The sequence below is a fragment of the Cryptomeria japonica genome, chromosome 4 (assembly GCF_030272615.1).
Source record: "Cryptomeria japonica chromosome 4, Sugi_1.0, whole genome shotgun sequence".
NCBI lineage: Eukaryota > Viridiplantae > Streptophyta > Pinopsida > Cupressales > Cupressaceae > Cryptomeria > Cryptomeria japonica.
Window position 1 is genome coordinate 430,680,121 of NC_081408.1, and position 24,433 is coordinate 430,704,553.

Sequence of the window (24,433 nt, forward strand, 5' to 3'; positions counted from 1 at the left end):
TGGGGGCAAAATCATAAAAATTGAAAAATGTCCTGAAAAAAATCTCTAAAAAATCAAATAAAGTCCTGAAATAATCCAAAAAAATCAAATAATGTTCTGAAAAAAATCCAAAAAAAAAAAGGTCAAATAAAGTCCTGAAAAACAAACAAAAAACTTTCAAAACATCAAAATCCAACAACAAGCATTTTGCATTTTGTCAATAAAATATCCCGTTTGTGCATAGATAGATCGCTGAGCATACATCCAACGACAATAAATCCAACATTGTGTTTTAATGAAATCATGACTTAACAGATGAACTTTTCAATCAAACCAGACATTCAAACTGAACAAAATTGTCATATCAATCAATCAACATCAACATCATTTGTCCTTGTCACTATTATCATGGGTCTTATACAGGGTGTGGTATACTCGAAACCAGACTGTGTCCTATCTTCGACAGGGTACCGCATTCCCTGAAACCAGACAACATGATCTTTCTTGTTCTCCACTTTTGACAATGATGATCAGAATGTTTGTTTGACTTGGTTGAATTTGTGCATCTTATCTTTTTACTAATTTATCTTTGGCTTCGATCATGTTCCTATGTTGCTTGATGATGTCACTGAGTGATTTAGAGTGACCGGGATGGTTCATGGTCCCTTTCCTTTTTTTGTTGTGTTTGCTATTTGTGGAATGTTTGTCACAACCTGGGGAAACTATATCATTGGGTGTCTGTGATAAGTACATTCACTTTGTGAATGCCTCACATACCTTGACCCTTGATGTATGCACCCTAGGATGCTTCACTCATTCCTTGTGTGCGATGTGTCCATCTTTTGCAAAAGGGGTTGCGTTCCAGCTCTGGCCTTCAATGCCATGATGCTCTGCATCCGCTTTGCTACATTAAATAAAGGTTCTCACCTACTTATGTGCATTTGTGAAAGCAAGTTTTCCTTCATCTCTAACTGTCCTCTGTCTAATTTCTTCTCACTAACATTTCTTCTGTCAGTCTTGGCAGTGCGTTCGAACCTATCATCTTCTATCATTCTTATCGATCACTTGGCCTCTTTTCTGGAATTTTCCAGCCAATTCCTCAAGGGGGCATGCATATGTCATTGTTATTGTCTAGGGCATTTTCATTATTGTTCTTTGAAACAACGCTTAGAATCGCATTGTCTCAAAGAGGGGCAAAATGTAGACATCTAAAAATGGTCAACACTTGCGGAGTCATACTTTAACATTTGCGCATTGCCTTATTTTAGGGTTTTTGCATCGCATTAACATTTCTTCTATGTTGCACACTTGGTCTTTATCATTTGCGAGCATTGAGTCCTTCTACATTCTTCATTTGTCTCGCTTTCAAATTTGGTCTTGTCGATAACAATCTTCAGTCATGATTTTGGTTGATTTTATCCTGTTGCATCAATGTGTGTGCTCATTTGTCATATTTTGGACATCGTCAATTTTATTTTATTTTGGACATTGTCAATCCTAATTGATGATAGAATTAGGGTTTTGTCCTCTTGTCAATCTTGTCACCTTGCAATCGATTCATCATCGATCCTTGTCCTCTTGTCATTTTGCAATCGATTTGTCATTGATCCTTGTCCTCTTGTCATTTTGAGATCGATTTGTCATCTATCCTTGTCCTCTTGTCAATTTTGTGATCGATTTGTCATCAATCGTTGCTCTTGTCAATCTTGTCATTTTTGTTTGATTCATCATCGATCCTTGTCCTCTTGTCAATCTCGTCAATTTTTGTGATCGATTTGTCATCGATTGTTGTTCTTTTCAATCGTGTCAATTTGGATCAATTATTGTTCCTCGTCAATTGGCGCCTTTCAATTTGGTCTCTTTATCAATCTTGGTCAATTCGTCAACCAGTTTCAATCGTTGGTCTCTCTATCAATCTTGGTCAATTCATCAACCAATCTCAATCATTTATCAGCATTGATCCTCTGTCAATTAAAATCATGATTAAATCGACATCAGTTATCTTTTGTCAAGACCTAATTGTCGTCCTTGCATTTCTAATTCATCTTCTAGGATTTTATGATTTATTCATTTAATCTGGTTTGTCATTTTCCCTCTAGGTTAGATAATTTATTTATTTATCCTAAGTCTTCTTGTCACAATTAAATATTTATTTAATTGGCTAATTAATTCCCTCTCTTTTTGTGAATTAATTAATGAATGAAAAATTGTTAATTAATTCACCTATTTTTCTAATTTCATCAATTTCTAATTTCCTAATTTCCAATTCATCATTTCTAACCTAATTTTCTAATTTCTTCTAATTTCTATTTCTATTTCAAATTCTTGTCATAACTTCTTGCATAGCAATTTGTCATAAATTGTCATAACACCTTGCATAGCAATTTGTCATACACTTGTCATAACTTTGCTATTCTTGATTTGAATTTCCTTTCAAATCTCTTCATGCTAGTCTTGTCTTTTCTCCAATTTATCTATAAATTGGATGAATTTCTTCAATCAGGGATCCGAATCAATCACGCTTCTAGTATCCTTATGCTATCTTGTCAATCTTGCTTTCATATTATGCTTATGCACTTGTAGGTGAGATCCACAAACACACTAATTTGAAGGAGAAAGAAGGACAATGGAGAATTCTAGAGGAGATATTTGCGTTTGTAATGGTTTGCATTTGATTTGAATGTCTTGTTTTCAATATCTCTATTGAATGTTATTAGGATTTGTCATTGCAATCTAGCTTTTGTGATTGAGCTAGTCTAATTTCTATTTGCTTTGATGGTTTCCAAATTCCTATCTACAGCTGTAATATATTTTTAGAAGTTGCATGACATATTTGACGAAATGCCAATAATCTAGTGAAGTCTGATTTTGATACATTATTGTGACAGTCCATGTAATTTTACATTAGCTTCCTATAACATGTATTTATGACTGTCAATGAGGCATTTGTTTGATTTAGATATGAAATAAGAGGAATTTGAGGGTGGATCATCATACGCCCATTTTTTGAGGACTCTTGCAGATTTGACAACGAATATTCCTTGTTTTCCAGTCATCATTGGACAAGGGATATTACACAATCATACTAAATAGATTTCAAACCCCATAATTCATATAGAGAACAACAAATATGGACTCAAGAGCTTCTAGAGTAATTTTTGAGGTTAAAAGAATCTATGAACAATAGTTTAAACATGAATAGTGTTTATTTACACTATGAATATTATTTGATGTTGTGATTAATGTCTTAGGCATGGACAATGTTTTAGGTGTGAATAATGTTTTCAAGTATGAATAGGTTTTTTTGGTAATGAAGAGATTTTCTAGGGACTATGAATAATGGTTTAAGCCTTGTGTAGTTTTTTTAGGGTTTTTTTGCTTTCCTAAAGGAATAGTTTTATGAAAATAGACATCAGTTGGGAATACGATATCCAAATTTAAAAAAATAAATAGCCATTGGAATGTTGATTCTATGATATAAAACATCTTTAAAACATGTACCCTAGCAATTGCAGCTACAACATGTGACAAAATTACTCTATTAGTTATCCTATGATAGATGTTCATACCTTGTTCCAAATCTTCCAATTTCTGTGAGGCAGACTATTAAATAGTCGGCGTGCCATTTCAAAGCTCCCATTTTCGCACAAGCTGGGGGATGTTGATAGAGCTTTACACCTACGCCTAGGCCAATGGAGAATCAGAAACATCACTATCTGCAGGTGCAAAATAGATGGGTGATCGATACTAATGAATGAAAGAAGGGGAATGAAGCCTATTGGTCTTTAGCCCTCGGGAGCATTCCCTATTCCATGAGCTGACATTGCTCCCATTTTCACACAGGTTGGGGGATGTTAAAAAAGCTTTACACTTGCCCTATTCCATGAGCCAACATTGCTCCCATTTTCACAAACCCTATTCCATGAGCCGAGGATGCTTGGAGATGGCATTAATCGGTCAAAACGGTTCACGTGCCTCATCCAAAACCTGGAGTACGCTTACTCTGGGTGGGAGTACGCTGCTGGGGCGACAATGTGAGAATGGGAAGAGGTCACAAAAATGATTTGAAATGTCTTGGTCTTTTTTTTATTTTTAAAGTAATGCCCGCAGTCATTGGAATTTTGAAGAACACGGGCACTTTTTGTAAAAAAACACAAATTTCATTGCCAATTCCTTCTCTGTCAAAAACAGATATTGAATTATCGTTGGAATTCTGACGAATGCGGGCAATTTTTCAAAAAAAATCAAATTTGTTCACAATATACCTTCTCCGTCAAAAACCTCCGTTTGAATTTTATGCCAAATGTATTAGTGCCACCACGTATGTGGCTGGTGCTAGCAACACCACCACATAGGTGGTTGCTGCTGTAGAACCCACCATTTACGTGGGTGGTGCCACAACACCCAACCCACTATGTGGGTTCGAACAACACAAGATGGTATTAATAGGGGCGGTATAAATAGAAAGTGCAGCCCATCGAACAAAATAAACATGGGTGAAAAAAAAATCAATTCGCCCTATCCAATTTGAAAAGAGTAGCAATAATTTTTCTATGGAAACAAATGAATTCGAAATTCAAAACCCATTAAACATGGGTAAATCAATACCCAATTGAATCACAAATTCCAGATATGAATAAAAACATTTTACATCTACAAAATAATGAAACCCCAATTTCTCGAATTTCACTTCATTCAAACTTAAATAGGGAAAAACTTATAACCATATTTCCTATTTAATAGAAATGCATTTCACCCAACAACTACTAAATTAACAACATTTCAACAAAACCCCCATGAATGCACTCAAATTTTGAAGCATATAAAGGAAGAAAAATAGAGATTTGTTTCAAATTTTGGACTTAAACCTAAAAAGAGCAAGTGAAAACAAAAACCTACCTCTTCCTATGAGATGAAGAAGAAATCTTTGGGCAGCAAACAAATCTCTTCAAGAAATAAGCTCCCATCTACCCTAAACTCTCCAAATTTGCCACTCCTCCAAGACAACCAATCTCAAACACAAAATTACAATGCAGAGAGAGTAGAGAAAAAAAAGGTCCGAGGAAGAGAGAGAGAGACCTCCCTTCACGGTAAAACAAAAATAAATCCCCAAATCCAGTTTCATCAAAACCCTACCTTGAAAAATAATAAAATATTTCAATGTCATATTCTTATAAACTTATAATATTAAGTTCTATTTTCCCATTTTATTTCATGGGATTTTTCAAAAATCAACCCAATAAAAATTATATTATTATTTCTATCCAAATAAATCATGAAAACAATATATTTAATAATATTATAAAAATGAATATAGGAAAACTATATAATACTCACCCATTATTATTATTATTATTCAAAATAACTCAAATGTCTCTAACAATTTAGAAATTAATTAAATAATCAAGTCATAGTCAATAAGTAATGATCAAGTCATCATTAATCAAATAAATGTTTTAGGCAAAATAATTTAATAGTTATTAATCGCCTCCAAATTCGAAATCGCTAAATTGCTAAATAAATCAAAATATCATTATTTAAATTTTTAAAAAAGGTGAAGATAATAAAATAGTTAAAGATCATTAAATATCATTTGTCAATTAAATCAACTCGTCAAACATTAATAAACTAAAATAAATATTATTAAATAAATCAAGGTAAACATTATTAAATAAATCAAAATGAGCATTATTACATAAATTAAAATAAACATTATCGCCATAAAATTATTAATTAATATTAGATAATCACTTAACACAATCGGTCAACAATCAATAATCAAATGGGTCAATTAATCAATCTATTCTCATAATTAAAAAATCATAATTAAATAAATTAAATAAATTGACCAAATACACAAACTCACCATGCCACATAGTCATAGATCGATGACATGATGACATGGCATATCACGCCAAGACTTATGACAACACTGGCGACCAAACTAGACCTAGGGTGTGAGTAGGGAACCAATGACATCTCCATATCACTTTTTCCATTCGGAAGAGACAAGCTCGCACCTGTATAGCCAGAGGAGCTCACACTCGGTTGCCTGGGAGGAATAAATGTTTTAGTACCTACAATCCATGAAACCACAACGAAGTACACATACATATATACATACATATATCCATACATCGCAAGCATGTGGGAGAATGTCATAATGGCACATTCACTTGCAATGAGCATTGTGATGTTGATTCCCCCACACAAATAGTTAAACAAGACTCATACAATCACCATCGCATCATAAATAAATCAGAACTGGGGTTAGTATGTCCATTACATAATAATGAAAAATCAATGAAATCTATCCATGTACATGATAATCAAGATGCTGACACTATCCATCTATACATCAATCATGACATACATATGTATAGCAATTCAATCATCATTTTAACATCTAAATCTCATAAAGTCATAACTAGGCAGAGCATAATCAATAATATCAATGTCATGAAGCATATAATATCTGTCAATGATTATCAATGAGGCATACATAAAAGCCAAAACAACATCCATCCATCATGTGTGTGTAAACATGTCTATCAAATGCTTCGCTCAAAATAAATGTCTGATCAAGTCTAGCAAAATAGAATAAGAGTCTGCTCAAGTGTGGGCATTACATCCTCTCGCCCCTTGTCTAGGTTTACTCCTGGAAGCCTAAGAACAAGTAGGGCTACATCTCTCTCATCTATTTTGTATCCTCCCAGGTGGTTGAGGTATCATTATTCGGGTCCCATTGGACCCTTACCTTCTCTATCCGCCGACCTCTATGGGATATCTCTCTGCGTTATAGAATGTGCACAGGCTCTAAAGAAAGCTGCCCATCCTCGACCTGCAAGGCATTCTAATCAAGAACATGTGATATGTCAGGATGATATAATCTCAATACTGATTCATGAAATACAAAATGGATGTAGGACAAGTTAGGTGGCAATGCAAGGAGATAAGCTATAGGACTGATCCTCTCCAAGATCTCAAATGGTCCTACATATCGAGGCACCAACTTAGAGCCTTTTCCATAATGGATCAGACTCTTTCATGGGAAAACTTGCAAGAAAACCCTATCACCAATTGAGAATTTCCTATCTACCCTATGAGCATCTGAATATTTATTTTGTCTGTCCTATGCAGCTATCAAATGCTCTCTAATATGAGCAACCTACTCCTCCATGTCCTGTAACATCTCCGAACCAATATGTACCCTATCCTTCAGCTTGTCCCAACTAAGAAGAGTACGACATGGTCTCCCATACAAAGCCTCATAGGGAGACATACCAATGGAGCTATGGTATCCATTATTATAAGAAAACTCCACTAAGTATAGGTAATCCTCCTGTAATGGTGAAAAAGGGGTGATGAGGAGATCAAGTGGAAATATTTACCCTCCTCAAGAAAGGAGTGAAAGTTTCACAAAGGATCCTCTTCAACCTCTTTCATGCATTACATTTAAAACAGGGGAGTTGAATTCACTAGATCCAATATCAATGGAAAGCGATTGAATGCTAAGTGAATTGAAAAATGAATTTGGAAAGTAAAAGTAACCCCTCTTTTAGAATGGATAGGATGAATTAAGTGAATTGAGACTAAGTGTAAAGATAGCAAAGAAATGATTATAACTTGAGATAGAAATGTGGGATGAAGCTATGCATTTGGTATTAGCAGTAAAATGTCAAGTCGAAGCTCCCCTATAAATTTGAGTGAAAGTTGTTAGGACCGTGTTGAAAGTGTACTTGGTCCTCCAAAAAATCCACACGCCGAAAAGGGTTTTTTCTGTCTCTGAAAATGAAGCTTAAACCTGCAAATACAACTATGCACTTTCAACCTACACACAAAAAAGAGAGGAAATGTTGTTGGGATTGGGGGTTGCCTTTAGGTCAAACCCTAGTTTTGGAATTAACCAAATGATGAAAAGTACTTGCAAGTAAATGAAAGTAAATGACTAAAGTAGAATTCACCTTAAGAGAGGATGCAATTGAAATAGTGATAGAGTTGTTTGAAAGGATATGTTAAGTTGAATGCTTTGAATGTTGATAGGGATCTCCTCTTTAATGGTTGAATCCTTGACTTGAATGCAACACCTAGCCTTGAAAGGAGACTTGAGATGCTCAATGCTTGAAAGGAACACTTGAATTCTTGAATGCTTGAATGCTTGAATGCTTGAATGCTTGATTTTGCTTCTTGAACTTATTGAACTCATTGACTTATCCAACTTATACCAATGAGAGGGGAAAATGCATCTTATATACTTGCCAATTAGGGTTTGTAACTAATTTTCCGTCTCAGGACAACATAGAAAACCTTTTCCTGCTTCTCATTGACAAGCCCAATGCAGGACTTAAGTGGAGGGGGGCCAAAATAGGGAAAGGACAAGGGTGCCACGCCCCTGTCGTCTACCTTAATTTAGGACAGGAAGTGCAGGATGCAAGGAAATGCATGTTTTGGGAGGTGCGAGCATGTGTTGGGTCTCCAATCAGGCTTAGGGATTCATTTCGGCAATGTGAAGACCCAAATGCAGTCGAAAATTGCAGGGTCACAATTTTATGATACTCCATTTAGCCCCCACTTTAGCGGGATTATAAGCATATGCCAATACTACTAGTAAAGTACAAGGAAACAAGATTGAAAGACTTCCACCACATCAAGGAGGCAAGATACACCATGCCCCTAGTGGACTAAGGATCTTATGACTTCGATTGATAAAGTAAAAGGGAAGATAAAAAGGGAAGAACCATGACTGCAAGTAGTAAGGTTCCCCTCACTATGAGTCATGAAAAAGAAAAGATACCAAAAAATTAAAAAGAAGTTCACTAAGTAACTTTAAGTATTAAGAAGGAAAATATGAGTGAAGTGCATGCCCCCACGTTAAAGCGATTGCACACACCTAATTGGGAGTGATTGCTTTAAGGTAAGATACACCCACGAGAGAGAGAGAGAGAGAGAGAGAGAGAGAGAGAGAGAGAGAGAGAGAGAGAGAGAGAGAGAGAGAGAGAGAGAGAGATCACATTATCGCAAGGATTTAGCCCCCAATCAAGGAATGAACCCAAGGATAATGAACACAAAACACAAAGCACGAGGTAGTAACCAGTGGAAAAAGGTGAAGAGTTACACCAGTGAACCGATAATACAAGTTGAAGGATGATATCTTCTGGGAATCTTAGAGAAATGACAAGTAAGCTAGATGCGATGACCAGAGGTGAGTCAGTCATGAAACAAATAGATAGTGAAGTCTACTCCAGTTAACAATCAGTTAAGGTGAGATTTGTGTGGATTTTTAGGTTCACATTAAAAAGAAAGAACACGACCCAGAGGTTGGTGAAATTAAGAGTTGTAGAGGAAGTTAAGGATCACTCATTGGTGAGATTGATGGAGAGCATGTAAATAAAGTGCAAGAATATTTGGAAAGTTTTGAATTTCAAATCTACTGAGTTTTCTATAAAGGTTTCCAGTGAAAACCAAAAGATTTGATCATAAAAATTATGAAAGTGCATTTATGAGGAGAGGTGATCCAACAAGATGAGAAGAGGGCAAAACTGCTAAATGAATAGTAGAGTGGTGAAGAGAGTGTGTAGAGCTCGGATAGTGTAAAGATAAGAGAAATAATGTAGAGCACTAGAAGAGTGCAGAGCAAGTATGATGCAGAGAACCGGTAGAGTGCAGAGCAAGTGTAACCGGTGGTCAAACCGAAGAGATTCATTTGGATCTAATTAAGCTAGGAGTAGATATTACAGGAGATCATTCTCTCTATTTTTTTTTAATAACCACAATAGTAAAATCCCTTAACCAAGTGGACTTTAATAGGTCCCTTTGTAAAATCCCTTAACCGGGTGACATCTCAAATGATGATCCTAAGTCCTTTAACAAGGCTACCTCTAATAGGGTAAAGGTTCTAATAGGACTTATAGAAATTCCCTTAACCGGGTGGCACCTAACAGTGTCTTTGTAATCTTCTAACAGGGATGGCTCCTCATCGAGCCTACTCCAGAAGAGTACAGATTTTGTGAGTTTCTGCTCACACCATAGTTTTCTCCCATTTGGGTTTCCATGTGTTAAATCTTGATTGTCTTGTGTGTTACAATTTTTGTGTGCATGTTTCTTATCAATATTTCTTATACTGATAAGTGTTAAGTTTGAATAAGAAGTTTTTATTAAGGTTAAAATCTGTAAAAATTGGTATATTGTTGATTCACCCCTCCCCTCTCAGCACCGGTTGGGATTAACAATTAGTATCAGAACCTTGGTCCTTAGATTCAAAATAGATTAATAGCTTAAGGAAAGATCCAAGATGATGTGAAAGGAGGGTCCTGAGGAATTACATATTATGGTGTGGTAGATTGAAGTTCTACCTAAGAAGCCTAGGATATCATTACTAGAATCATGTAATCATAGAGTATAATGAACCTATAGGGGTTTTCACTACAGATCAGATCAAAGAGAAGAAAGATAACATTGCAACTATGGATATGATTGCTACTACTCTATCTGATAATGAGTATGCTGAGGTTTGAGATCTAAAAATAGCCTATGAGATGTGGAATAAGCTGAAGACTGTCTATGGAGGAGATCCTCATGTACAAAAGGCTAAGGTGGATAGTTTGAGAGGAAAATTTAATGAGATGAGGATGCAAGAAGGAGAAAATATAGAACAATACAACAAAATAATAAAGGATGTGGTAAATTCTATCAAAAATGTTGGTGGAAAACTTGAAGAAGATGATGTGGTCAGCAAAATCTTGAGAACCTTGCTATCACAATATGCCATAAGGGTTTTTGCAATTCAGGAACTCAGATCTTTGGGAATAGTTAATATTACACTTGACTCCTTGATCGGTAAGTTGGCTGCCTTTGAACTAAGCAACTATGATAATAGTATGCCTAAGATTGATGTTGCCTTCAAATCTTCCATGATACTTGCACCAATAATGAGAAGAAAAGAAACCAGAAGTAGTTCTACTACAAGAACCGTCATTCTCATGAACATGACAACTTGTTATCTGAGGAATAGGAACAAGATGAACTTGAAGCCCTAATCAAAAGAAGTCTGCCAAGAGGAAAAGGGAAGTATAGAGGTAAACTACCCCTGAAGTGTTTCTCATACAATAAAATAGGTCATATTGCATCCAGATGTCCTCACAATGATAAGAGTGATAACTTTAGAAGATACAAAGAGAAGAGAAAGGATCACTATCTTGCAGAAGAAGGAGATACTAATGAAGAATCAGAAGGATCTGATGGATAAGGGATTGCATTTGTAGTGGTAAAGTAAGATAGCACAGTGGAAAGTGATATGGCATTGATTTCCAATTCAAACCAGTGTGGAGACTGTTGGTATTTTGGTATAGTTTTGTCATTGATGTCAACACCTACTAAAACACTAGCACTTTGGAGATCCAACAACATTCACCGGCAAGCAAGTAACTATTGCACAGTTACTGGTATATGGTTCACTGGCGGGATATAATGATCACCGGCACTTGGAATGATATGGAAGACACTTGGTAATATCGAAGACATCATGTGGACATCTTATCTTAATAAATTAATCATTGGTATATTCATATCTGCATATTTGCTTTTACCGGCAAATAGGTCCAGGGTTATCTAGGGTTACACCGACAGGTTTATCTTTTCCAAATCAGCATGGCACGCTATGGAAATGATTAATTATTGTTGTAAATGCATTAAGCCGACATGTTCAATCAATTTTTGCATCAGATATTATATTGTTTGTAAAATGTTTTTTTTTGTAATATCTTATAGAGCCGACCTACTAAAATTGGTCTTAGGTTATGGTATAAAGGTAAGATCTTATTTGTAAGATCAAGTGTGGAATGCAAAAAGAATTGTGTGAAGGTATATGCAAGATTAAGCAGTACAATACACCCAGACATCATTTGAAGGTGAAGTTAGGTTTTTGTGAAAGCATATCACCATTACACCGGTACTGAATCCAGCATATGAAGATGCTATTTTGTGTAGTGCATTCTTATTGGATTTAACCATCCAACTATAGTCAGTGTGACTCCCATTTTGTGATTGAGCAGTGAGCTCTAGGCTGTTGGCCTTTCTACATGTGCAGACCCCGTTTATGTACACTTATTATCTGTAGTAGTATCATCTGATTGTGGGTAAGGTTTCCCACCATGGTTTTTCCCCTTTTAGGGTTTCCACATACCAATATTGGTGTCATGTGTTGTAGATGACTTTACGTTTATGTTTCATGAATTAATCTTTACCGGTATAGCAATTAACTGTTAAAATTGTCTACCGACATACTTAACTAGTTTACCGGTATTAAGCATTAAGCTGGGTAAGTTGTTCTTGGTTTGAATTTCCTCTTAGTTGTCTCCGGGACCTAGCATAGACTAGGTAATTGACAGTGGTTGCACTCACCACATGATTGGTGACAGGAAAAAATTCCTCAGCATGGAGGACTATGATGGAGGATTGGTGAGATTCAACAATGATGCTCCATGTGGGGTAAGAGGTAAGGGATATATTGCCCTAAATGATAAAACAAATTGTGAAGATGTTTACTTGGTAGAAGAGCTAAAGTATAGTTTGTTAAGTGTTGCACAACTTAACAATAAGGGTTACCGGTTGGAGTTTAATAAAAGAATATGCAAAATAAGTGATAAATCAAGAGGTTTGATTACTATCGGTAAACAAACCAAAGATAATTTGTTCTACCTAGACACCACTGTAGGAAGTTGCCTAATGACAAAGGTAGAAGACAGCTGGTTGTGGCACAAAAGGTTGTGTCATGTCAATTTTGATAGCATAGCAAAGGTTAGTAGAATGAAGTCTGTCAAAGGTATGCCTGACATTATGAAACTTGAGAATGCTATGTGTAAAGATTGTCAACTAGGAAAGTTGACTTGATCTAGTTTCGACACCAAATCTTATTCATCTGAGAATGTGTTAGATCTAGTGCATACATATTTGTGTGGTCTTATCAGGACTAAGAGTTTCTATGGGGACCGATACTTCATGTTTTTTGTAGATGATTTCTTAAGAATGATGTGGGTTGTATTCTTGAAAGAAAAATCTGAAGCCTTTCACATATTCAAGTTCTTCAAGGTTCAAGTGGAGAGAGGAACCAGTAAGAGTTTGAAATGCTTGAGATCAGATAGAGGAGGAGAGTTCACCTCTCAAGAGTTCATAAATTACTTTGAAGAACAAGGGATTATGAGGGATATGTTTGCACCTAGAACACCTCGACAAAACTCTAATTGATTGTGCAAGGACTCAAATGATAGAGAAGGATATTCCACATGTTTTCTAGAGAGAAGCCTTGAGTACTATTGTGTATGCCTTGAACTAGATTTAGGTGAAGAAGGGGACAAATAAGACTCCCTATGAATTATGGTGTGGATACTCACCCAATGTGAGTTACTTCAAGGTATTTGGAAGCAGGTGTTACATCAAGAGGGATGACTACCCTAGAAAGTTCAATCCTAAGAGTGATGAAGGAACCTTCTTAGGTTACTCCAAAAAGAGTAAAGCATACCAGTGTTTGAACAAAAGGACTGGTAAGATTGTGGAGAGTGCAAATGTTAGAGTGGATGAGTTCTCTAAGAAAAATGAATAGGACAACAAGAATGAACCAAAGTACTATCAAGGATTCATTTACACTACACCGGACAAACTTGTTGCATGTAGCTGCAAATGATGAAACATCTAAATTAGAACCTATACAACCAGTAGAAGAAGCTTCAAGAAATAAACCGGTATGACCAAGGTATGTCAGAAACAATCATCCTGCTGACAATATTATTGGTGATAAAAATGCAGGAGTATTGACTAGAAGAAAAGAAAGGGAGAGTACATGTCTGCTCTCTAAAATTGAGCCCAAAATAGAAAAGGAGGCTCTAAAAGATGAAGACTGGATCAAATCTATGCATGAAGAACTGGAGCAGATTGAGAAAAATGAAACTTGGATCCTTGTACCCAGACCGAAGAAAAAAAATGTAATAGGCACCAAGTAGGTGTTTAGAAACAAAATGGATGAAACCGATCAATTAGTAAGAAACAAAGAAAGATTAGTCTATAAAGGGTATGCACATGATGAAGGTTTAGACTATGGAGAGACATTTGTTAGACATAATGCACCACTGAGAGGGGGGTGAATCAATGGTTCTCAAACTTTTCCCTTTAACTATCCATATGAAAGTATACTGATTAACATATCTAGCTGAATGTAGACTTACTAGTTAGAGAGGAGACTAAATACAAATGCATTCACACAAAGGGACATCACATACCACTAGTATGTACAAGGAAAACCCAAGATGGGGAAAAAATCGGTGGGAAATGCTGCTAGAATCTACTACTCCAATCCAGCCTCATAATAAATATATGTTACAATGTTTAGGGCTACAACCAAAGGAGCTACAATCCCTAATTTAGGGCACCGACCCAAGGAGCACCAACCCCTAATTTAGGGAACCAACCCAAAGGAGATACAACCCCTACACCGAGCTACAATTTAGTGATCTCAATGATATCTTCAAATACAAATATTAGTAATATTGTTACAAGTGAATCTTGTAACCATTTCATATACCTCAGTCTGCTGATGAGACACCTTCTCTACTGCACCAACAAACTCTTTTTCTGCTCTTATCTGCTGTTGTATTTCCAGTAAACTCTATCGGTTCACCTCTGCTCTTCTTCTGCTCTATCAAATCTCTGGCTTGCTGTTCTTCTCTTCAGTCTTCTCAATTGTCTATCTTCTAGTACAAGCTCCTGCCGGTTATCTCTTCAAATTCACTCTAGTTGCTATACCAGTTGCTCAAACCATACTGGTTAACCCTCTGTTAAACTGTATCATGGTTTAACCTTCATTCCCTCAGTCACAACTATCCTTAGATATTTCCTCTTTGACTGATCTAGCTCTCTTATGCAACACTCACACACTTCACATCAACTCTATCTTCTTCTATCCAGCAATGCCTTTCACTGATTTTGGCTTGACTATTTATAACCTGGTTTTCCCACCAAAAGATAATTCAAAAACATGGGTGGTTAGGGTTTCCTCATCAACCTCGAGGAAAACCAGATCCAGTCAGATCCTATCCGATCTGATCTCCCAGACATCTATTTTCTCAACACCCCCATTAACGCACCTTCCAATACATGCTTTCTAAATATAGAAAACACGACCTTGTATCTTGACCTGCATTTGTTAAAACACCACTAATACCTTTGTTGTTTCCTTCTCGAGGTCTTCTCACAAAATGACTTTCTTGCTTTGATCCAGGCGCTAAAAACTCCTTGATTTTTCTCAATCATTCACTCTTCCTCAAGCCGCACTCGCTTGATCTGATCCATAAATCATGGGATCTATATTAAATGCACACCTGTAGAAGCACCAATATCTACACAACACTCTACCGACATCTGCATGCTTTCCACATCATCTCTTCTTGGCTTCCACATCGATCAACTATCAGCTTGGATCTTCATGTTGGTCCAGATAGGATCGCTAGCCAAACACTCTACTAGTTCCTCTTTTATGTCGGTTTACTAACCCTGCCGGTAACTTACATTCTACCGGTTAACTCCTCATGTCTGCCTTTTGCTGAGCTATCGGTGGAACTCCTTAACTGGTTTCCAGACATGTCTATCCATAGAATGCTCATTCTCATCAAGTGGGAAGTCTTCTGCATCTGCACCTTATCTACATTACTAGTGGACATACATACCGCTAAACACTCTTGATGACACCATGTCATCATCCTTCAAAAGACTCTATCTTCAATCTAGCCATTTTCCTATGTCTGCATCTGCTCACCCTTGCCTTCTTATTGATCATCTTAGACCATATCTCATCAGTTTGTCAAGGAGAAAAACCCCAACAAACTTCAATTGCACCGACATCCCAACAAGCCTTCTCTGTTGGTCAGTGCATAACCTTGATTTCATGCACTTGAGGTATTCCTTTGAATCACTGATAGATCCGATGTGAGACTTCAAACATCTTCCTTTGCCTCATCTACCTTATCTCATATAACTATGACACACACTTTGCATGATAGGAGATAAGCTCCACTTACCGGTGGAGTGACACCTTGTCATCTGCAACCTGCAATGTACTCATGTGGCATCCCTATTTATGCAACACATTTTCAAACAAGCACATGTGATCTGGTGTGGGTACATTCACTGTCAATCATCTCTTCACATGGTGACTACATCTTCATCCGGTGGGAGTCCTACTATTCTGCAACCACACAGCATATCGTTGACCTATTCATTCTTTTCCTCTAGTGTTGATGTGATTTAGGTAACATTATGCCTCTTCATCACAAACAACAACTCAAGCACCTTGTTTTTCCTCCTTGTTCACTGGTCATAGTCTTGTCAGTTGACAACCACTCACTTGGCTAATTTGTCTTCTCCATGTCATCACATCACTTACCAGTTGACATCCTTTCCTTACCGGTGATACACTGTACCGGTAGCTTATCCATCTCTTCCACACAAGTCAGTCACTAACTTGTGTACTGGTGACTCCAGTGGTCATTACTCTAATGACATTCTCTTCCTTACCTTACCGATGTTCTGCAACACAAGGTGAGATATCTCATCTTGTACTCCTCCATGACAGTGTTGCACAAACATCTCTCATATAGGTAGTTATCCTATACTGGTTGACATGAATGCCAACATAATGCCAACAATCTCCCCCTTTGGCATTGATGTCAACACATGTAGTATTCAACATACTACATGATCTCTCCCCCCATTTGTATGATCCAATGGATTCTCACACTTGTAGTACGTGGTATACTACAGAATCTTTCCCCCCTTTGACAACAATGGCAAAGGGCACTGTCAGGCTATCATTTCTCCTTGTAATTACTGGTCACTGACATAATTCTTTCTCCCCCTTTATCTTTATTTGATGTATCTCCTCATTTGATACCACTTGTTACTTCTTCTCAAGTCACAACACTTGAGATGGAGGACTCAACCATCAACTGACACCAATTGAGCATGCAAATCTGATACTATTTGTTAAAAAACTCAATTCCAGAAGGATGTGTCAGTGAATACTACTCACCTGTCGGTCAAACTGCATCACTTCCCATTTGATCCCAAATTTATTTAGAATCAAATGTGATTGTACTATAGATACAGCAAACCACATGACAAGTAGATACCCATAACCATTAAATTCTCCTCAGTAATCCTACTACAATTTCCATCATCTACAGTTTGGCTAGTCAGTATCTTTACAAGTTCAAGCATGTCGGCTCATCATCATAAGCACTTGAACTCCCCCTAGGTCTTACATTTTAGGTCCTCATCTCTAGTCAAGTCTAATATAAGGGTTCCAATCATTTCCTTATACTGGTTGAGCTGTGCAAATATGATCATCTGATGATCTTCCAGGTCCATTATTTCACCACAGCCTATGACATGATCCTGGATGTACATAATACCATACAATGACATCATCATGCCATAAATTAAACTAGTTAGCCCAAAAACATTCATGCCTGCATGATCAACCATTGGGCCAACATATGTCATTCAGGTCTTCATCAACACCACCTGAGTCATAACTTCACATTCCATGCTACTCGGGCTATTGCAATGATCTCCAACCTTATTGTCTTACATTACCTACAAGTACATGTTAGCATGCATGTCGGTAATATCCTTCACATACCGGTTTCCTATACCAGTCCACTATCACTACCAGAGCACCTTCATGTGACTCCTGACATTTTGTGTCACCTAGTATCTCATACCAATTGTTAATCTCCATCCACTGACACCTGCAGTAGTGATCCAACTTTCATCTGTAGGTGTGTAGTCAAGGCATCCTCTACACACACTTATCATCTCATTTTCATCCTTCATACCAACAACAACTTGTTCTCCCAAGTGTCCTTCTTCACTGAGGGGGTGAATGATCTAGTTTAATATACTACTCCCCCTAAGGTCCTACATCTCCTTTAGGCCTTAGGAGATATCACTTGTGCATTGAATGCACAGTGCCAGTCCATGGTATTCTTCCTCCATACTTGCTTGGTGTCAATCTTCTTCCCATTTTCCAAGCTTGGGAGTGGGTCTTTCCTTCTTTTGCTGATGGGTCCTTCCATTTCTTGATTGTGCTTCATAGTCGGAAGTAGTGCTATAGTAGCACACAACATCCATCCCAACTTCATGATTGGGGAATCTCTTGACATACCGGTTTGACTATCTGCTTCTGGTCATGTTGCTGTGACTAGCAACTGAAATTGATGGACTTCTTGCTCCTACAGGGACATTTCTCCTTTGGTTCCATGTAGGTCTCTTACTTCCATATGCTCTGTATCCACTATTCTGTAAAGCATAGTTGTTGTTTTGGCCTCCATATGATTGCACGTTCCTCTTCCTACATTCAAACTCTCTATGGCCAAATCCATTGAAGTTATAACACACAACATTTACATTATTAGGAACAACAAATGGATTCTTTCTAGCATAACCGAGAGAGGGGACATGCATGTATTTACTCCTAGATACATTTTTCTCATATGCATGATGTCTATGAGATCCTAGATTATTCCTTCTATATTTCTTTCTATATTCTTTTTCCCTATGGCCATAGCCATTAAATGCAAAGAAATAACTAGTAAAGGATGGCATATGACTTACAAATTTATTTTGCCATGCATGGGAAGATCTTACTAGTTTAGCATCTCCATTTCTTCTGCATCAGGGATGGATCCTAGGTTGTCCATTCTGTGCAACTCTTCCATCTGATCTCTTCTTCTCCCACACTTGCTTTGTCCTATGGGCAATAGTATTCCTTTGAACACTATCGGTAGGAGGTCTTCTTTTCTTTCTTCTCATGTTCCTCCTTCCAGTGAAGATATCTTCTCCCATCTTCCCTTTTCCTTTGGGATCTCCATTGTTCCTCCTTCTTGAAACATTAGTCTTTATTCTTGTCTGCAAGTCTTCACCAGTTGCATTTAGGTCAACCTTCTTCCAGGGAGAATTTCTGATTGAGAAGGTTTGTCCCTTGTTTTCTTCATTTGAGGAGACAAACATAATGTCATTGTGAGGGACATTCTTGCTAGTGGAGCATTCACCGACACCACTTCCTAAACCTTTAGTGTCCTTGACATGCTTTTTCTTCTTCAACATCTTGTCCAAGGCATTACTGCTACCATCAAACCGGATTCTTACCTTGAGCTCATCCTGACATTTCTCAAGGTCACTTCAGAGAATCTCCATTTCTCCAACCAGCTAAAGATATTCCTTATCTTTAACTTCTAGCATAGATGCTAGATCAATACACTAGCACTTCTTGGTGCCTTCTTCTTGAGATCTCAACTTTGAGATGTATTTCTTAGATTCTTCGAGGGATTTAGTTAATCGGTTCTGCTCCACTATAGTAGCATTCTTGAATAGCTTGTATTCCTTTCTTACTCTACTGAGTTCTTCAAGTGCATTTACAAGCTTTCCTTCAAGATCAACTTCTGCTTCATCTTCTTCTTCACCTTCACTATCAAATAGATCTTGATGGCTAGATATATCTACCTTGTCTCCTCCTTCTTCATCATCACTGCCAAACACATCATATAGGTGGGATCCATTTGCCTTATCACTTTCAGATCTGTGCACCTCATCTTTAGATTCTTGTGCCATGAAGAGATGAGTTCCTTCTTCATCATTGATACTACAACAAACTGATCTACCTCTGTCATCCGTGAATGTGTCTGTTGCCTTGTTCTTGTCACTCTCACAAATTGATCCAGTCGTGTAGGGTTCATTTCCATAAAGCTTCTTTAGTCTATCCCATAGACCCTTTGCCGATCTGCACTTATCCACTTGTGAGGAGACATCATCGATGAGCCCATTGAATATGGCCTTCATGGCTTCTTCATTACACATGCATCTTTTTTCATCTTCAAAGCTGGTGGGAGGAGGACATTCCTATGGAGACCATTAACAACCAACATCCATACATCAAACCCTAGAGAGGACAAGTAGACTTCCATTCTATAGCTCCAAATAGAATAGTTTGAACCATCAAAAACTGGAGCAGGGATTGACACTAAACAAACCATTGTGTCCTTAAGCTAGAATCTATCCAAGTGAGAGAAAGCTTGATAGATAGGGTACCTAGGCTTTGATACCAATTGTTAGACACAATTCACCATAGAGAGGGGGTGAATCAATGGTTCTCAAACTTTTCCCTTTAACTATCCTTATGAAAGTATATTGATTAACATATCTAGCTGAATGAAGATTTACCGGTTAGAGAGGATACTAAACACAAATTCATTCACACAAAGGGACATCACATAACACTAGTATGTACAAGGAAAACCCAAGATGGGAAAAACCTCGATGAGCAATGATGCTGGAGTCTACAGCTCCAATCTAGCCTCACAATAAATCTTTGTTACAATGTTTAGGGCTACAACCCAAGGAGCTACAACCCCTAATTTAGGGCACCAACCCCTAATTTAGAGCACCAACCCAAAGGAGCTACAACCCTTGCATTGAGCTACAACTCAATGATCTCAATGATATCTTCAAATACAAAATTAGTAATATTGTTACAAGTGAATCTTGTAACCATTTGATATACCTCACTCTATCAATGAGACACCTTCTCTACTACATCGAATCACTCTTCTACTACTCTTATCTACTAATGTACTACTGGTAAACTCTACTAGTTCACCTCTGCTCTTCTTCTACTCTATCATATCTCCTTCTTGCTTCTTTTCTCTTCAGTCTTCTCAACTGTCTATCTGTCGGTACAAGCTCCTATCGGTTATCTCTTCAGATTCACTCTAGTTGTGATACCGGTTGCTCAAACCATACCGATTAACACTCTATTAAACCCTCTCATGGTTTAACCTTCACTCCCTCATTCACAACAATCCTTAGCTATTTCTTTTTTGATTGATCTAGCTCTCTTATGCATCACTCACACACTTCACAACAATTCTATCTTCTTCTATCCAGTAGCGCCTTTCACTGATTTTGGCTTGACTATTTATAACTTGGTTTTCTTGCCAAAAGGCAATTCAAAAACATGGGTGGTTAAGTTTTCTTCATCAACCTCAAGGATAACCAAATCCAATCAGATCCTATCCAATCTGATAGCCCAAACAACTATTTTCTCAATACCGCCATTAACGCACCTTCCAATACACATTTTCCAAATATAGAAAACATGGCCTTGTATCTTGATCTGTATCTGTCAAAATGCCATTAATACCTTTGTTGCTTCCTTCTTGAGGTCATCTCACAAACTAAATTTCTTGCTTTGATCTAGGTGCCAACAACTCCCTGATTTTTCTTAGTCGTTCACTCTTCCTTGAGCCACAATCCTTTGATCTGATCCATAAATCATGGGATCCATATTAAATGCACACCTATAGAAGCACCTATCCCTACACGACACTCTACTGACATCTACATGCTTGCCACATCATCTCTTCTTGGCATCCACATCAATCAAATATCATCTTGGATCTTCATGTTGGTCTAGATAGGATCACCGACCAAACACTCTATTGGTTCCTCTTTTCTGTTGGTTTACTAACCCTATTGGTATCTTACATTCTATTGGTTAACTCCTCATGTCTACCCTTTGTTGAATTTTCAATGGAACTCCTTAACCGTCGCCAGATTTGTCTCTCCATAGCATGCTCATTCTCATCAAGTGGGAAGTCTTTTGCGTCTGCACATTGTCTTCATTACCGGTGGACATACATATCGATAAACACTCTTGATGACACCATGTCATCATCCTTCAACAAATTCTATCTTCAATCCGACCATTCTCCTCTGTCTACATCTGCTCACCCTTGCCTTCTTCCTGATCATCTCGTACCATATCTCAACCAGTTTGTCAAGGAGACAAACCTCAACAAACTTCAACTACGTTGACATCCCAACAAGCCTTCTCTGTTGGTCAGTGCATAACCTTGATTTCATGCACTTGAGGCATTCCTTTGATTCACCGGTAGATCTGATGCGAGCCTTCAAACATCTGCCTTTGCCTCATCTACCTTATCTCATGGAACTATGATGCACACTTTACATGATAGGAGATAAGCTCCACTTACCGGTGGAGTGACACCTTGTCATCTACAACCTGCAATGTACTCATGTGGCATCCCTGTTTGTGCAGCACATATTCAAACAGGCACATGTGATCCGATGTGGGCACATTCACTATCAGTCATCTCTTCACATGGTGAATGCACCTTTATCTAGTGGGAGTCCTATTGTTTTGCAACCACATAGCATATCGGTGACTTGTTCATTCTTCTCCTCCGGTGTTGATGTGATTTGGGTAACATTGTGCCTCTTCATCACAAACAATAGCTGAAGCACCTTGCCCTTCCTCCTTGTTCACTGGTCATAGTCTTGTCGGTTGACAACCACTCACTTGGTTGATTTGTCTTCTCCATGTCAACACATCACTTACTAGTTGACATCATTTCCTTAATGGTGTTATATTGTACTGGTAGCCTATCCATCTCTTCCACACAAGTTAGGCACTAACTTGTGTACCGATGACTCCAGTGGTCATTACTCTAAATGACATTTTCTTCCTTACCTTACTTGTGTTCTACAACACAAGGTGAGATAAAAGATATCTCATCCTATACTCCTCCATGACAATGTTGCACAAACATGTCTCATACTGGTAGTTATCCTAAACCAATTGACATCAATGACAATATAATACCAACAACCTTTGCACTAGTGGCCAGACTGGAAGGAGTCATTATCTTGCTTGATTATGCTGCCTATAGGAAGTTCAAGGTATACCAAATGGATGTCAATTCAGTATTCTTGAATGGTTTATAGAGGAAGAAGTTTACATTGAGCAACCGAAAGGGTTTGCTTTAGAAGATGGAAGAGACATGGTATGGAAGCTGAAAAAGGCCTTGTATGAGCTAAAATAAGTACCAAGAGCTTGGTATGAGAGGTTGCACTCATACCTGATAAGTATAGGGTTCATGAGAATTAGTGACAATAGTAACTTATATTTGAAGAGTTAACAAGAAGGAAAACATCTGATTGTAGAGATTTTTGTAGATGATATCATGTTTGGAGGAGTAATGAAATGAGAAGAGGTTTTGCAAAAGAAATGAAGAAAGAGTTTGAAATGTCCATGATCGGTGAGATAAAATTCTTCATCGTCCTGTAAGTATCTTAGCTAAAGAATGGTATATTCATTAGCCATACCAAATACATAAGGGAAATATTGAAGACCTTTGGAATGGAAGATTCCAAACCTATTGGAACTCCAATGGTTACAGGCTGCAAGGTCTCCAAAAATGATGAGGCTAATGAAGTGAATGAGACACTATATCGATCCATGATCGGTAAGTTGCAATATGCAGTGCACAATAGACTGGATATAGCACAAGCAGTTGTCTTGGTTCCTAGATTTGTTGCAAATCCAAAAGAGACTCATATGGTGACGGTTAAGAGGATATTTAGATATCTTAAGGGGACTTATGAGTATGGTCTCTGGTATCCACATAAGGGAAATTTCAACTTAAGTTTCTTCACCGATGTAGATTGGGTAGAGAACATTGACAACAGAAAGAGAACTCGTGGAGGTACATTCTTTCTTGGAGATAGGATTGTGTCATGGACAAGCAAGAAACAAAATTGTATCTCTAAATCCACAGTTGAGGTAGAGTATGTGGCTGTTGCAATCAACTGTACTCAGGTAGTATGGATTAAGTAGATCTTGGAAGGTATCCAAGAAAATGTGACTGAATCGGTGGTGATACACTATGACAATACAAGTGCCATTAACATATCAAAAAACCCAGTAATGCACTCTAAGATCAAACATATTGCAATAAAATATCATTATCTTAGGGAATAGAAGCAAGAAAAAGAAGTTAGATTGGAATATGTGCCAACCAAGGAATAGGTTGTAGACATATTCACCAAGCCACTACCTAAGGATACTTTTGAGTAACTCAGAGGTAAGATAGGGGTAATTTACCTACATACTCTAAGGTTAGTGAAGATCGGATCAACATCAATCCAATATGATTTTCCTGAAAATTCTATGTATTTGGATTGATGATTATAGAGTGCTCCTATTAGGGGGAGCAATCATTGTAGTATGTGCATTAGGTTGTCTAGACTACACCTTTGGCATTGTTGTCAAAGGGGGAGTGAAGTCAGGTGTGACATGAATGGAAGCCAGTGAAACGGGGAGTAATATCTTTACTCAAGTACAACAAAAGAAGAAGTGACTAGTTGCTAAAAGAGAAGTTTGAAGTGTTGCCATCAATGCCTAAGGGGGAGATTGTTGGCATAACTGGTTCATTAGTTAGTATTGTCATTAATGACCAACACTTACCCATGAATAAGGCCAAGCTCATAGACAAGAAGATGTGGTAAGCCTCAATGGTTTACTCATGGATGCAAACAGTATGGAGGATTC